The sequence below is a fragment of the Strix aluco genome, chromosome W, assembly GCF_031877795.1.
Source record: "Strix aluco isolate bStrAlu1 chromosome W, bStrAlu1.hap1, whole genome shotgun sequence".
Lineage (NCBI taxonomy): Eukaryota > Metazoa > Chordata > Aves > Strigiformes > Strigidae > Strix > Strix aluco.
In genome coordinates, this window is record NC_133970.1 from 16,466,056 (window position 1) to 16,484,124 (window position 18,069).

At 41.1% G+C, this 18,069-nt stretch overlaps 1 protein-coding gene and 1 long non-coding RNA gene across 3 annotated transcripts in view; both read right to left on the bottom strand.

Annotated features, from left to right (window-relative positions):
* LOC141917666 (uncharacterized) overlaps nucleotides 1-18,069 on the bottom strand; it is a 407,503-nt gene that overhangs the window by 84,493 nt on the left and 304,941 nt on the right. The gene's annotated exons all lie outside the window — the stretch shown is intronic.
* LOC141917664 (Golgi phosphoprotein 3-like) overlaps nucleotides 1-18,069 on the bottom strand; it is an 83,047-nt gene that overhangs the window by 46,397 nt on the left and 18,581 nt on the right. The gene's annotated exons all lie outside the window — the stretch shown is intronic.

Sequence of the window (18,069 nt, forward strand, 5' to 3'; positions counted from 1 at the left end):
TGGTGGGTTGACCCTAGCTGGACTCCAGGTGCCCACCAAAGCTTCCCTATCACTCCCCCTCCTCAGCTGGACAGGGGAGAGAAAATATAATGAAAGGCTCATGGGTGGAGATAAGTACAGGGAGATCACTCAGCAATTACCGTCACGGGCAAAAGAGACTCGACTTAGGGAAAAAATTAATTTAATTTATTACCAATCAAATCAGAGTAGGATAATGAGAAATAAACCCCAAATTTTAAAAACACCTTCCCCCCACCTCCTCCCTTCTTCCTGGGCTTAACTTTACTCCTGAATTCTCTACCTCCCCCCCCAGGTGGTACAGGCGGATGGGACAGGGAATGGGGGTTGCTGTCAGTTGTTTCTGCCACTCCTTCCTCCTCAGGGGGAGGACTCCTCACACTCTTCCCCTGCTCCAGCATGGTGTCCCAGCCACGGGAGACAGTCCTCCATGAACTTCTCCAACGTGAGTCCTTCCCACAGGGCTGCAGTCCTTCAGGAACAGACTGCTCCAGCGTGGGTCACCCATGGGGTCACAAGTCCTGCCAGCAAACCTGCTCCAGCATGTGGGCTCCTCTCTGTTACTGATTTGTTATTAATTTGAGCTGATTTTAATGATTTTTGGTGATCTTGATTTAAATAAGGAATGATTAGGCCTAATCAATTAAATGGAATTTTACAGGAGTATCGGTTTTATAAAAAGATAGTTGTGCAATGTTTTAAGTAGCCATAGAAATATTGTATTTAGTTTAGAGTAACCATACAACCAGTCATGCTGCTACAAAGTCCTTTGTAAAGCCCCAGGCTAAGGCTGCGTAGGCCGGTAATAATCACTAACCAGATTTCTATTAAAAAAATAAGATTCATGACCAGGTACTATTGTTAGACTGTTTAGTAAGGACAATTTATTGCCCTGTCAACCAGGATATTCTAAAGGATACGTTGTGAAGAGACCTTGAAGCATGTTAAAACTGTAATGTGAGCCAAAGTCCTTGAGTCAAGGACATTGGAGGGTCTTTCTTTTGAGTCAGTGGTCCGTGGTGGTCATAAAAGCAGCCCCCGACTCAATTTAAAGACAAAATGCGCATGACCAGAAAGGGGTGGGATTAAGAAAATGAATTAGAATTGATATGACTATATATGACAATCTGTTTACTATGCATCATTATATCCTCTATAATCAGCATGCTACACGAGTTAGGTGGGCGTTGTTGGTGAGACGACCCCCCTACACACCCGGCCGTTAATAAAGGAGTGTCTGCTTATCTACATCCCATTGGTGTTGATAAAGTCTTTTATCCCGCTTGGTGACATCTCCACAGGTCCACAAGTCCTGCTAGGCAACTGCTCCAGCGCAGACTCTCCACGGGGTCACAGCCTCCTTTGGGCACATCCACCTGCTCCAGTGTGGGGTCCTCCACGGGCTGCAGGTGGCTATCTGCTCCATTGTGGACCTCCATGGGCTGCAGGGGGACAGCCTGCCTCACCATGAGCTGCACCATGGGCTGCAGGGGAATCTCTGCTCTAGTGCCTGGAGCACCTCCTCCCCCTCCTTCTTCACTGACCTTGGTGTCTGCAGGGTTGTTTCTCTCACATATTCTCACTCCTCTCTCCGGCTGCAGTTGCTCTTGCACAATTTTTTCCCCTTCTTAAATGTGTTATCACAGAGGTGCTACCACCATCACTAATTTGTTCAGCCTTGGCCAGCAGTGGGTCTGTCTTGGAGCCAGCTGGCATTGGCTCTGTCAGACACAGGGGAAGCTTCTAGCAGCTTCTCACAGAAGCCACCCTTGTAGCCCCCCTGCTACCAAAACTTTGCCATGCAAACCCAATACAGTTGTTCTTATACAGACTGCAAAATTGCAAGCCACATTTATTTATTGAACCACATGACATCTACCATGCTTTTTCAACTATATTTCTACTTTGACAGCTGTCTGCTTAAATGGCAGAACAGAATATTTGACCGAATACATTTACTCAATATCTAAAATATACATGTGAAGGGAAGTTGCTACAAGTATACTTGAAATTACAAGACCTCCTGACCTTGCTAATGTATAGGAACCAGTAAAGTAGGACATTTAGTTTTAATGTTAACCATCACTTGTGTTTTACTAGCTTTTATTTTTCCCATATTTTACTGCAAGGTATATAATTTCATTTATACTCTTTTCCTAACTACCCTCTGTAGTCATTACCCACTTGTAAGATGTTTTGAAACCTTTAACTCCTTGCCTAGTAAAATTAAAACAGGCCTTGGACAGTCTGGAAAACTCCCTGAGTACATCCCTAATAGCAGGAACCTAAAAAACAAGTGCCTAAGAAGACGCCAGTGCCAAGATAAGTGACTGGAAGCTGGTCTGAACTAACCTCCTTGGAAAAACAGGAGCTGAAGGACAGATGAGGTCACTCCATGACCACATATGGACACAAGAAACCTGAAGTTCACTAACGGATAGCGTGAGAAAGGCTGTGGGGACCCCTAAGGAGGGGAGAAGACCCTCACTCTATTTTTACTACACATGCTCAGACTATGTAAATGAATTCTGAGAAGCCATTAGCATAAGACTGCCTTTTCTAGGAGATCTGATGCATATGTATGCTTTTTGTGTATATTGGTCAGAGAGTTTTGTTAGTAAGTGTGGCACTTGTGGTGGAGCGATCCCCAGTGCTGCCCAGCGCTGCGAATAAAGAATCCCTGCTTAACAGTTATACTCAATCCTGACTGTTGAGTACAGCTCTTTGTTTCACATGTATTGACTTTGGTATTCCATTGCTCAAAAATTATGACCCAAAACCCCCAAACTTATAAAAAGGATCCTATTTTAATTACAGAGTAGCCAACAGTTAAATATTAAAAAACATGCAAGAACAGTATCTAAGTGTCATGGTTTGAGCCCAGAGGGCAACTGAGCACCACACAACCATTCACTCACCCCTTCTCCCCCAGCGCTGGGAAGGAGTAAAAATGAATCAAAAGGCTCAGGAATCAAGATAAGGACAGGGAGGGGTCGCTCACCCATTAACAGCCACAAGCAAAAGACAGGCTCCTTAGGGGAAGAAAAAGGAGGTCACTCAAAACACTAAGGATAACGACACGTAAGAGACAGAAAAAAACCACTTCCCCCCACGTCTCCCTTCTTCCCCAGCTCAGTTCTGTTCCAGCACAGGGGCAGGGGATGGAGGATGCAGTCAGTCCACAGCTTTGTCCTCCAACCTGGGGGGGAAGCACTCTTCTGCATTCTTCCCCCTGCTCCACGTGGCATCCCTCTCATGGGAGACAGTCCTCCACAAACTTTCTCCATTGTTAGTCCTCCCAACAGGATGCATTCTTCTGGAGATGCTCTAGCATGGGTCACCTCCACATGTTGCAGTCCTCCCAGTGCCGAACTACAACAGCAGGGGCTTCTTCCCACAGAGTCCTGGGGGTCCTCCACAGGCGGGTCTCTGCTCCTCCGGTGACCTCCATGGGTGGCAGGGAGGGCAGCCCTGCCGTCTCACCATGAAATAGAGGGGGGCTCTCTTCTCCGGCACACCTCCCCCCTTTCCTCCTCCTTCCTTCCACTGACCTTGGTGTTTGCATAGGTGTCCTTCTCATAACTCGTCCTCAAAGTCCCCAACCCCTCTCAGGTTTCCCTTCTTAAATATGTTATCACAGAGGCATGGCCACCATTGCTAATTGGCTCATCCTTGGCCAGAGGTGGGTCCAACTTGGAGCTGGGGGAGCTTTAAGAAGTTTCTCACAGGGAGCCACTACTGTAGCCCCCTCCCCTGCTACCAAAAATCTCCACCACACACAAACCCAGCACACTAAGACAAACCAAAATAATTCTGAGAAATTATTTGTCTTTTGAGAAATGACTGTAGAAACACTTGGTATGATCCAGAAAGGCCTTCCAGAACTCCTTTAGTGAGATGCATCTCTGAAAACATCCACTTTATGATTCTTTAGAGAAAAGTACAGGAAACAAGAAAAAAAAAAAAAAAGAGAACACTCCCTTTCAGAAAATTTATCCTAACAGTAACAAAGACTAGCTTAAATCAAGAGCAATGCAATGTTATGCTATTTGCAAATAAAAGCTGCCAATGTATAGAGATATCAGATGCATACATCTGAAGTCTGCTAAACACACAAACCAGTCACTAATGCATGCCATTAAATATAGATTTCTAGGAACATGATAATATTTTTTTCCATTTAGCACTTAGCTATTTTCAAGAGCTGTATTATATAGATGACTAATACTTCCGAAAAGTCTACAAAAGTTCTGAATCTCTAGAAAGTAATTACTGAAATATGTCACAGACATTTATTTTAAAGGCCACAAATACAAGGTTGGAAAGGCATTTGAGAAGTTGTCTAATCAGCCTTCTACTCCAGAGCTGATACTTTGCGAGTATCAGCTACTCTCATAAGTCAGCCATTCTGTAAATTAAGATTTTGGTTGGCACCAGACATTCCTTTGACAAAAAACATGCAAGATAATGCGCAGTATTTGCTTGATGAAAAAAAAAAAAATCAAAAAAACCCCCTACCCCAAAACAACCCAAACAAACAAAAAAGATGACTCCTACATTCTACTATTTTCAATCAAATAATCTCTTTACATAAAAATAATTTCTAAAATCAGACAACACATATGCAAACTAAAAATCTGTTGGACAAACAGCTGTTGCATGATAAATATACACTTCTTTCTATTCACAAAAAGTGTTATATTATTATGCAAACAATTCAAGTGCTAGAAATTTTTTCCCCTGTTTAGTAATGAAAACTGAATTTATTTTTCAAGTATTTTTCAATGAAGTGATGTTAACTGCACCACACCCAGCAGCAATTACTAGATGTAAACTCCTCGGTTCCAGCAGTTATTCAACATATATGGACTCAGTCTGCGGGTTGCAGAGAAATACAGGATCATAGGATAATTCAGGTTGGAAAGGACCACAGAGATTTCTAGTCCAACCTCCTGCTCAAACCAGGTTCAGCTATGAAGTCAGATCAAGTTGCTCAGGGTTCTATCCAGGCAAGTCCTGAAAACCTCCAAGGATAGAGACTGCACAACCATCTATCAGTTTTTAATCAAGTGATCCTGAAAGTCAACTCAAAAAGATTATGGTCTTCATAAATGGAACTGATTGCTCTAGTGGGCTAGATGACATTAAAGTCATAGAACATATATACTGCCTCACCTTCTGGTTTGGGTTTTTTGGTGTTTTTTTTCCCAGGCTCAAAGTTTGCAGGTGATCCACAAGAGAAGGAACATCATATTTCATTATACAGATATTATACTGCTATTAAACAGCAAGGAAAAAGATTTTTTGTAACAGTCAGTGTCATCCTGAACATTTTTCAATCCAGATAGTTCAGGCAGACAGACTGATTGTTTTAAGCATTTACTGCAAAGACCTCAGACAACTGAAGGAACCTTCACAGAAGGTCAGTTTAACACACAACAGTCTAAATTAACTCAAACTTCCTGGTATACCTGAAAGAGTAGAAGCAGACATTTATCTTCAACATTACAAACAGTTCCTTGACACCTACTTTAAATGGCATAAAGCATAACTACAAAAAGGTGCACAAAAGAGAAACAATACTGCTCAGCATTATAGAACTACTGCCTATTAAAGAGGCTATAGATGGACACTGAATAAAAGGGGTAGAGAGAATAATAATGTACATAGAGGGAGAATAGCAATATAGAATAATGTACTATTTGCACAGGAATCAATTATTTTTTTCTTTTTCCACAGACAAGAGCTAGAAGGTGGTAAATGAAGATAGCTCACAGGTTGGAAAAGTCAAAGGCCAACTTCTTTTCAATGTTTCTATTCAACTGTTTTTATAGGAAGACAAAAGTTTTAAAAAAACCAAACACCTTTAAAAGAAGAGTTAAATTCATAGGAGATTGATAATGAAGTTTGACAGACAGCAATGGATCTGTAAGCCACGCATGGCCTGGGAAGCTCCCACCCAGTTGAAGTCAGTGTACACTGGAGGAATAGTCATTTCAGAACATGGCCTGACTATTGCTGGTTACAGGTTATGGAACAAGGATTTGGTTTGAACTTTTAACGCTGTTCTCATATTATATTTCAAATTCCTAACAGTCTCAAAACACTTAGATTGAAGATCAAAGATCACTATTTATAGATGCAAGTCATTCCACTATTTAATGCTCTTAAATAGCACTAGTATTCTGTTGTGGTTTGAGCCCAGAGGGCAACTGAGCACCACTGCAGCCGCTTGATCACTCCTTCCCCCTCAGGGAAGCGAGTGCTTAATTACTTTCCCAACATAAGCATCTCTTTTGAACCACTATTCTCTGTACACTACTTCAACTATTCTTCCTTCGAGAGACTCATTTCAGTTTTATGACCTTTCAAATCAATGTCACAGCATCTCATTTGAACCTTGCACAAAAACATGTAACTTGAGAAGGTATGCCCTCACCCATGTCTTCATTTTTAGCCATTTGAGGGCTAAATCCGAGAATGCAGTCCAACAAATCATGAACTTCTGCTGAAGACAAAGTATTTATTTTTTTACCCCATCGCAACACATTGCTGCTATCTCTCTTGATGCCACAGTAGCATTTGTGTAGTCAACTAGATAAGAACGTGGCCTGTCTGAAAGCTAATGGTCAGTCTCTTCACCTGATTCATTGAAAAGATAAACAAATTGCAGAGGCAGCATGGGAAAGGGAAGGAACATGGTTGGGACAGATAGCAAAAGGCAAGAGCATCCCCTTCAGTGATAACCCACACTACAGTGGACAAACTTATTTCAAAAGCTGAATAGTTTTCACAACCTGAATAGTTATGGCTAGAACTATTCAGTTAGTCTTTGGTATAAAGAGCTCAAAAAAAAATTAAAAAAATAATCATACATCATTGGGCTACCTATACTGAAGCCATTCATGAGCACAATCTGCTCAGAAAACACAAAGGACATAATGCTTAAAGTATCATTCACTATATTCATCACTACCTTGAGCTCCCCATTTTGGACCTCAGCAATGATTACCCTAATCATCATAAATTTGAAGTTATATTATTTAAATCTGACAGGACAGCAATAGCATCCCTTTCTGATTCTCTGAAGCAACAGCAAGTTATTTCAGAGGTGTCTACTACCCTATTGTTAGCCAGCACAAAGCACAGACAGAACATAATAATTCAAAATCATCATCTGTCACCCATTTGAAACCTACTGCAAAAGACAGGCAGAGACAATTTATCTCAAAACATGGGCTGTGGTGAGTTGCATTTCATAATGGACTTGATCACAATTGCGACAGAACTCTCATTTTTTTAGTCAAAGAGTCTGAAGTAGTAATTTTTGGATCTACAGAAAGACAGCTGGGGAGGGCAGAGGGGAAAGAAATAACAGCATATGCTGTCCAGGTACATTGCAACAGGTTAAAAGTTAATAGGATCTGCCTCAGTTTTCATGTCAGAGATGGCTGTTTCCTTTCCCTTGCATCCTATTTTCAACATAAGAATCTGTTGCAAGCAACTTTACAACTTTAATCTGCTTCACAGCTATGACTGTTGATGACAAATGTGGGAATTAAGAACTGGTGGTTAGCAAAATGTAAACTGACCTTGAGGTTAGAAGAATGATTGTGGATAACTGAGGCAACATTACGGAACACCGTGTTGTGTGAAAAACAGCAGGAAAAAACATCACCTGCAGAGTGTGGTGAGCATGTGAGCAGTAAACAGGCAAAACCTGAAGGTCAGTAGGATGTAGAAGTAAAAACAAACCTATGTAAACAAGTGGGAATAAATTGGGAGCTTGCAGACAGTGCAGCAGCATTTGCTCTTGACAATGCTCCCCCTTCAACAAACCTGAGTGAGTTTGTCAGGATTCATGTCCTGATCCCGGCTGGTCTGAGACCGGCAGACAAACACTGTTTTTAAGTATTTTGATTTTAATGAAGAGTACTATCACACTGAGGAGCATAGGGCTATCATATTCCCAAAAAAGATGAGAACCACCTTAATATACTGTTTCCTTTATGCAGTCTCTCTACAACTACTAATATTATTTTGATTTTTTGAAAGCAGCTGGAATCACCTGAAGAACTTCTATAACACATCTCCTTAAAACTGTTCCCAAATCCAAAGAGATAAAATACAAAATACAAGCAGTATATATATATAAAGGATAATAAAAGTACCTGGTTTATTATAGATTATGTTTTAGCATACAATTTCAATCCTTTCTGTTGACCCAAAAGCTTCATTTTATGAATTCCAAATTCATTTATCATCAGTATTCTTCTACAACAGAAACACTACATCCTCTTAGATATTCATGTCAAGTCATACAATTAAATGGAGGTGCTAGCAGACAGGACAAAGAAGAATAAGTGAATGTAAGCTGCTGACACCTTACATGATTCTGTGGTTCCTATCCTTTTAGCTGAAAGTAAAATTGATGATTAGAAAGAAAGAAAAATTGTCTGCTATTGTTGCAGGTAAGTAAATACCTGCTTATAGATACATTATCACAAAGAAGAGATCTCAGGCAGACAAAAGTCAATAACTGAATTACTGTAATAAGTTTATGGATTCTTTACATAAGAAAAACTCCTAAAACCTAGTATTTTATTTAGGAACATCATCATTCTATAAGGAATAACCAATACAGGTTTTGAATCTCTTGAAGGGGTAGTCAGCAAGACTGATGCTATCTATATATTCTTAATTTAATATTGAGCATATTTTATAAAGTCTTTGTCCAACAAATCTGATACCTAACTTTTCAAGTCAATCCTAAAAACTTCAACCACATCCTTTTTCAGAGTTGGAAATTCTTATACTAGAAATAAGGTACACTTTTAAAAAGTTTATTTAACTTTATTCTTTCCAAGTTCTCAATGACAAATAGAAAAGCTGGTCAGTACTAGGAGAACCAACTGCATATTTATTCTAATAATTTGAAGCCCCTAGATCCTGTTCTACAGCCAACCAGCATTTGTTCCTCCTTAACTCGGTCCTTATACAGATTTCTATAAAGCTCTGATTCAGCTATTCAAGTAACCTTAACGAGACTGTAAACATATAAAGCACCATAAACTTCAGTGAGAACTAATTAAAAGTCTTTTTATCAGCATAACTAAACATACTCATAAGAAGTTGGGGAAAAATGCAAACAATAGAAAATAATGACGGAAGAGGAGAAAAAGGAAAAGCTTCATTGTAACATTCATTGAAGGCAGGTTGGAACATCCAAAATTATTTGAACTCTCAAGGTAAAATTAGGCTGCTCTCACCACAGGTATCTTATTACATGAATTGATCCATTTTCACCTTTAGGGGATCAAAAAGATCTGTTCTTTTCTTTCCAATGCAGGTTATTGTAATTTTATCTACCTGGAGATGAGCACACACAGAAGCTGCAGTTGACAGTGAATAAGTCTCAAACAAGAAAAGCTGACGTGGTCAAATTATGTATGTATTTTAATGACCTAGAGATTCTCTGTTACTTTCCAATATACATTCAATACACATATACTAATCTATAAGTCTAATAACTATAGATTTATTACCTCTAAGAAAATCTTATACTCCCAGACACTACAGTACTGCACAATGCCAGACAGATTAAAACACAAACCCAAATTCAGGTTCTGTGGCAGTATTCTCTGGCAAGACCCAAATAAATTTCCTTTGACAAGGAACTGTGTGGTCTTACCCCAACCCATTCATACTCAGCTGAAAATATAATGTTCAGGATTAGGGTCTTGCTTAAATAATCCTTCATTAATAGTTTCAATCCCTTCTCTCCACTATGGACCTATAAAACAAGAAAGAAGAACCAAAGCCTATACTATTCTGGAATACAAGAATGACGGTAAGATGAGAACATGCTCAAAATGTCTTTCTCATGTTTAGGTTTGTCCTGGTTTCGACCAGCATGGGGTTAATTTTCATTGGAGTATTTCATACCATGTGATGTCATGCCCATAGGTGGGCGGGCTCTCGCTCTCTCCTGCTTTTCACTTGGGACTTACACGCGCCTTCTGCTCGTCGGGTCTTGTTGCTGGGGGGGGCGGTCACTGCACTCAGTAAGCCACTGCTGCATTTTACCTGCTTTTTCTTTTTGGACTCACTATTGTTACTGTTGTTCTCTTGTTATATTTAGTAAATTCTTTCTTTTTATTCAACCTACGAATTCTCTTCTTTTTGTCCCTCCCCTATTTCATCGGGGAGGGGGGAGGTGAATTGCCGGCCACGTGGCGTCTGGCTGCCGGCTGAGTTCAAACCTCCACAAGGTTCCAAGACAACAAGCATCCCTGAAATGCAGAATTGATTTTTGGTTTTGACAGCAATAATATTCAATAGAATTTATTATTATCTAGAAGATTATAAAAAGACAAATCCTCCATTTTTCTTATAGAATTGTTCTCACATCTACTGTCTGATGGATTGTGAATTTCACTGCTTCTTTGGACCCACCTGTTTTAAAACATATTTGGTGAAAGATATGACCCAGCTTCCCCTGACAGGAATGCATTCATAGAAGGCAGGCGCATACACATGTGTGTGTGTATGTGTATAAATAAAATAACCCAAACTGAGAGATTAATTTTTCGGGTAGCTCTTAAATGGGTACAAAGGTATTTCAGATCCAGTAAAAGAAATACAGTTCTGTCTATATAATTTAAAAAAAAATAAAAAGCATTTCTGAAGACAAAATAATTTAAGGAGACATTCATTTCTCTTAGCAGTCATCCCTAAAAAATAATAATAGAAAGATAAAAACAATATGCCCAAAATTTGTGAATATTCAAAATATTCAAGTAAGACACCTGCTAGAGGAATACTTTGGATTTTCTCACATGTCAAAGGGAAAAATATTCAAACTTCAAGTCTGGATGTTTCATTTGCAATTAAAATAAACTGGATTTCTCTTCATACTAGATTTAGGGTCTATGTCAATCTATACCTAGCTAGTCGTTTGCTGCAAATCTTACCTTTCAAGTAAACCACCACCTTCTCAGCCCAGAAGGTTGCAGGAATATCCTGACCTACAGAACTTTTGAAAACTAGTGCTTGGTTTAAAAAAGAAAAGCAAGATAGAGTGCAGAAATGTTTATTATAGGAATACTACAATGTGGGGACTTTGATGGCTGACTGCAGACCCTCTTGATTTCCTCTTTTGATGCAATTTACATCATTAGCCATTTTACTGGAACATAAATTGTAGTCTAGTTATAAACAGAAAGAAAATTAGCAAGGAAAATCTCTGAACTGTTCTGACAGCCAAACACTAGAAATACTTTAGGTAAGCTGTCATACATATTCTAGGAAGCCCAATATTGTTGACAAGAAACTTGACAGGTATTTGATTAACCTGCCACTGCATTTAAGAATAAATAACTGTCCTGGTTTCAGCCAGGATAGAGTTAACTTTCCTTGGGCTGAGAGGGAGCACAGCTGGAGGGCCAGGCCAATCATCATGGGAGTATTCCATATCATGTGATGTCGGTGCTCTCCTTTCTTTTTCTGTTTTCTGGTCAGCAAGGCGGGATTTTTGGTGTGGTTGGGATCGCTGCTGGGAGTGGGCTGTGTGCCGGTCGGTGAGCAACTGCATTGTATATTACCTGTTTGGACTTACTATTGTTACTGTTGTTTTGCTACTATTATTATTTTTTTTTTAATTCAACCTACGAATTTCCTTTTTTTTTTGTCCCTCCCCTATTTCACGGGGGGGGGGGGGGGGGGAAGTGAACGACTGGACACGTGATGATTGGCTACCGGCTGAGTTCAAACCACGACGATAACAAACAGCAACTGCTGTCGACTACTGAAAGCACTGTATTGGGTTTGCATGGCAAGGTTTTGGTAGCAGGGTGGGGGCTACAGGGGTGGCTTCTGCAAGAAGATGCCAGAAGCTTCCCCCATGTCAGACAGAGCCAATGCCAGCTGGCTCCAAGACGGACCTGCCGTTCGCCAAGGCTGAGCCCATCAGTGACAGTGGTAACGCCTCTGTGATAACATATTTAAGGGGAAAAAACTGCTGCAACTGCTGCACAACAGCAACTGGGAGAAAGGAGTGAGAATGTGTGAGAGAAACAACTCTGCAGACACCAAGGTCAGTGAAGAAGGAGGGGAGGAGGTGCTCCAAGCACCAGAGCAGAGATTCCCCTGCACCCCATGGTGAAGACCATGGTGAGGCAAGTTGTCCCCCTGCAGCCTGTGGAGGACCCCACACTGGAGCAGGTGGATGCCCAAAGGAGACTGTGACCCCGTGGAGAGCCTGCGCTGGAGCAGTCTCTTCCTGAAGGACTGCCCCCTGTGGAAAGGACCCATGCTGGAGAAGTTTGTGAAGAACTGCAGCCTGTGGGAAGGACCCACGTGAAGAGGTTTGTGGAAGAGTGTCTCCCATGAGTAAGACCCCACACTGGAGCAGAGGAAGAGAGCGAGGAAGAAGGAGCAGCAGAGACAATGTGTGATGAACTGACCGCAACCCCCATTCCCCTGTCCCTCTGCACTGCTCGGGGGAAGGAGGTAGAGAAGTTGGGAGTGAAGTTGAGCCTGGGAAGAAGGTAGGGGTGGGGGGAAGGTGTTTTAAGATTTGGTTTTATTTCTCATTTCTCTACTTTGATTTGATTGGTAATAAATTAAATTAATTTTCCCCATGTCAAGTCTGCTTTGCCCATGATGGTAACTGGTGAGTGATCTCCCTGTCCTTATCTTGACCCACGAGCCTTTCATCATATTTTCTCTCACCTGTCCAGTTGAGGAGGGGAGTGATAGAGCAGCTTGGTGGGCACCAGGCAGCCAGCCAAGGTCAATCCACCACAAGCCAAATGCTATTGTCCAGCTTTTCAAGCATGTACACAGGCATACATTAGAGAGACACATCTCTTCACTAAAATGAAGTTAATAAAAAACAACTTCGCTGAAGAGGAGACAACTAACACATGCACAATGCTGAACCCTTAAGAGGCCCCTGAACAAATCAGCACTTAAAGAGTCTGACTGTTCATTTAGGAATGAAAAGGCAAACTTAGAAGCCTAACTTTCACCATGATTATTTGTATACATGTGCAGATAATGACTTCAAATATTTGTGTGGTTCTTGCAAAGACACCTTCCATCGGGGTCCAATCTCTATTCTCCATACTTTGTGCAAAATAAAAATGTAGTTAATTTGTCCCATAACCTGCAAATTTTCTACACTACCAGCTATTTTCACTGAGCATAAAACCTGACATTTATTTGAAAATGTTTAATTAGAACTGGTGGTTAAATCCTCCACATCAGATATTTCACTCAAAAAAAGCAAGGCTTCCCACAGCAGTAAGCAAATACAGCAAGATCAGAAAAATAGCTCACATCCTGCCTAGATACAACAACCAGAAGCTTACAACACAAAACTTGAGCACATTTAGTGGGTTGACCCTGGCTGGCAGCTAAATTCCATGCAACTGCTTCCCCAATCCCCCCCAGTGAGATGGGGGGAGAGAATAGGAAGAACAAAAGTGAAAAAAAAAACCAACAAAGCAAAACAAAAAAACATGTGATGCAAAGACATTCACTTACCACCTCCTGTAGTGCTAGGGCCTGAAACAAAGTTGACCTCTAGATGAACCTCACAACAAAACATTATCCATTATTAGTTGTGGGAGACATGGCCTGTCAGCCTTGCACAGCCTCTGAGAGGCAGCAAGGCTTTGATGAGAAACAGGCCTTGGGAGAAAGATAAGAAACTGCTGAGCTGTGCCAAGGTGGCAGGGAAAAACAACGGCCAGCTGCAACGCTGAACTGTGGAAAAGTACTGAACTGTGAGAAGTTACCGCCGCGTGAACAGCGCGTGAACAAGAAGGTGATTGGTCTGCACAGCGCGTGTTAGAGTGGTCTGATGCTGATAGGAGAAAAGGTTGAGAGCTGTCTAATTGCTGATTTGCTAATTATGAAGTAAGAGCTTTGGCGAGAGCATAAGTATGTACTATTGGAAAAATAAACGGCTTTGCTTGTTATAACTCTCAGAGTTGTGCAGGTCCAATATTCTCTTGCAACAATTAGTATCTGTTAATTAGTAAAATCTGTATTACCATTAGTGTTAATTATTAGTATCTGATCATTAACAAAATATGTATGCTCACTAGTGAAAGATGTAGCTTAGACAGAATACAATCAGTAGTGAGGATGAAATGCTGAGAGAATGTATCCAACTTTCCTTTCGCAGCCTTGTTCAAGGCTGAGAACCCAAGTGTTTGGCCTTGTTAGAAACTCCCTTGGTCCTCCCCTCTGAGCCCTGGCCAGGCTTTGGGTGGAATCCAACAGGAGGATGAAACCAGATGTTTCCGCTCAAAACAAAGGTGCCAGCTATTCTGGCTTGTCAATCTCTGGTATATAAGGCTGGGCCCGTTTGCAGCGACTTTGGAAGCCTCACCTATGGGTGGACGCACTGCGTAGGATTTCCCACTTGCCGGGACAGGCTCTCCAAATCCTCGCTGTAACCGGGGCTCCCCAGCGTCTGTGGGTCTGGATGATGGTAACGTATGCAAGTGGTGATGGATCTCTCTTAATTACTATTCTCTCTCTCATGTAGTAATGATTAGGTGCATTGCCTTTCTTAACAGTATGTAGTAATAGTTAAGTGTACTATTCTGTATTTTTCTTACTGCTTATTTTCTGTAGTACTTAGTTATATCCTTTAATTATTAACAGTAAAATCAGCCTACTCTTTTCACTCTGGTGTCTGAGTTTAATTGGCATCCTCGATCAGCAGAACACCTCCCACACACAGACTGGTGCTCAGCCAGTCCCCATGCAATGACCCCCTACCAATCCCCCCCTCCCCTCCCTTTTTATTGCTGACCATGACACTATACATCATATATCCCTTTAGTCAGTTGGGGTCAGCTGTCCTGGCTGTTCCTCCTCCCAGCTTCTTGCGTATCTCGAGCCTACTCACTGGGGGCAGGCAGAGTGAGAAACAGAGGTGGCCTTGATGCTGTGCAAACACCATTCAGCAACAGTTAAAACATGGTTGTGTTATCAACACTGTTTTGTGTTAGCAACATTGTTTTGGTTAAAAAAAAAAAATAATCTAAAAATCTAAAGCTTAGCATCATACTAGCTGCTATGAAGAAAAATAACTCTACCCCAGTACACTCCTCTGAAAACCCAAATCTGGTATGTCCTAATGCAGACAAAGCAGGTCTAATTGGCTGACTAAAGAACAGGTGGAACTTTCACTGAATTTGACTAACTAGGCCACATTAAAACTACAATTCCCTCCTCTTGGTTTATAAATATACTGTATCTGCCCCCAAATACAACAACTATTCCTCTCTCCTACCTTTTCTTCTACACTTATCACAGTTTAAAACACCGTGTAAAGCACTGTGTGCTTTCAAACTGGGGAGCTGTACAATGTTTCATTTTGAGGGATTTGCATCATATCATTAATGTGGATGGATTTCCAGAGTAATGTTTTGGGTGTTTTAAAAAAAAAAAGTGTGCATAATGAGTAGGAATTCTTCTCTTTATCTAAACTTCCCCTAGTTTCCTTTCAGTTTGTTCTTTCACTGGTTTCACTTATCCAGGTGCAATTTTCAAGAAACAGACTATCTCATAATAATGCTATATCAACATTTTCACCAGAAGATAAAAAAATTTCACTCATTTCACTGTTCTCACATTAAAAGTAACAAGTTCTCCCATTTAGTACTTAACATGTACTAACTGTAACTTTAAAGTCTCAGACACAGACTGCAGATGCTGCTAAAGCAGAAGTCCCATTTAAACATCCAGCATAAGCAAAGCAGTTGTAATTAGCTTTTCCTAAGTGATTAGTATAGATCAAGTATCCACCTGCCATTTACCTCAACCTAGTCAATAAATGTTATACCTGCCTTCTCCACTGTGCAATGCAGAATACATACTGAAATGGCAACATAATATGTATGGAATGCTTCTCTTCAACTGTTGAACGTGAAAGTGCCAGAGTAAAATTAAGTGTCTGCTGAAGTAAAAAATGGAAGTGCAATGTGCTGTGCAAAAATTATTTGCTAAATAGAAAACCCATGATACAGCCCATGTACAACTAGCCTGGCAGTTAAGGACTCTATAACTAATAAAACCACAATGCTATCTAGTAAGACTATAAAGGCAGATGACTAGAAAGCATATAGCAAAAAGTAGCTTACAAATGCTTAAAAGAGTATCAGCAACAGAAAGATATTCAAAAAGCCCGATAGCCTAATTTCCCAGTGATGAATAAATCCTGTAACATCCACAAACAGTAAAAGACCTATGAGTGTTTAACAGCTCTCCAATTACAAAGATCTAGCTTACAAGGCATACTATTTTATTATCTTAATGGTCCATCACAGAGAGGAAAAAAAAGAAAAAAGAGAAAAAAAAAAAGAAGGGTTGAAATGCAGTATTTTAGTATAAGATATACTGGGGGAGATGGGGAAGACTTGACATGCATAATAGTGCTCTGCATTCAGACTAACAGCTTAGTCATAGTACCACACACCTATGTGCTCCCACTCATTTAGGCTTACATACGATGCACTTAGAAGAGAACAGTTGTGCACTATTGTATGTGTAACTTTGTAATTTTTATGTCTGAAATGTGTATGTGAAATCATTCTGCAGTAACATTTTCTGAATATTTCTGAAAGAATCAGAGAATCATCTCGGTTGGAAAGGACCTTGAAGATCATCCAGTCCAACCGTTAACCTAGCACTGACAGATCCCAACTACACCATATCCCCAAGCGCTATGTCAACCCGCCTCTTGAACACCTCCAGGGATGGGGACTCCACCCCTGCCCTGGGCAGCCCATTCCAACGCCCAACAACCCCTTCTGTAAAGAAATACTTCCTAATATCCAGTCTAAACCATCCCTGGTGCAACTTGAGGCCATTACCTCTTGTTCTATCACTTATTACTTGGTTGAAGAGACTCATCCCCAGCTCTCTGCACCCTCCTTTCAGGTAGCTGTAGAGGGCGATGAGGTCTCCCCTCAGCCTCCTCTTCTCCAGACTAAACAACCCAAGTTCCCTCAGAAAGAAAATAAATTACTGAAATTAATCTAAGACCTGTTTGCAAGCTGGGAAAAACCCAGTTAAAAGTGACACATGATAAATCAACTATTTTTTTTTTCATTCTTTACTAAAAGTTATGAGAAAACAGATTGAGAATGTCTATGCAGAGGAAACTGAGCCACGCATTTACTCCAGACTAGCTTTCCCTTCCCATCCTTCCAGTGGATGAAAAACTGACTCTGAGCCAGCAATGTGCACTCATAGAAAGCCAAGCGCATCCTGGACTGCATCAAGAGAAGCATGGCCAGCAGGTTGAGGGAGGGGATTCTCCCCCTCTACTCCACTCTCATGAGACCCCACCTGCAGTACTGTGTCCAGCTCTGGGGCCCCAACATAAGGAGGACATGGACCTGTTGGAGTGGGTCCAGAGGAGGCCACGAAGATGATCAGGGGCTGGAGCACCTCCCTCATGAGGACAGGCTGAGAGAGTTGGGGTTGTTCAACCTGGAGAACAGAAGGATCCAGGGAGACCTTTATAGCAGCCTTTCAATACTTAAAGGGGGCTTATGAGGAAGATGGGGACAGACTTTTTAATAGGGCCTGCAGCAACAGGACAAGGGGTAATGGTTTTAAACTGAAAGAGGGTAGATTCAGATGAGATATAAGGAAGAAATTTTTTTACGATGAGGGTGGTGAAACACTGGAAAAGGTTGCCCAGAGAGGTGGTAGATGCCCCATCCCTGGAAACATTCGAGGTCAGATTAGACAAGCTTCTGAGCAACCTGATCTAGTTGAAGATGTCCCTGATCATTGCAGGGGGGTTGAACTAGATGACTTTTGGAGGTCTCTTCCAACTGAAATGCAACACAGACGTGAATATGTGCTGTAGTAATTATTTGCTGTGTGAATAGGAAAGTCATTCTTGAATATACTGTCTGTAACACTTAGCCTGGTCAATTTAGCATTGCAAAGAAGGCCCGTTACATGTAGTTTAACTAACCGAGATAAATGCTGCAGTACTTGAACTACCTCAGTATC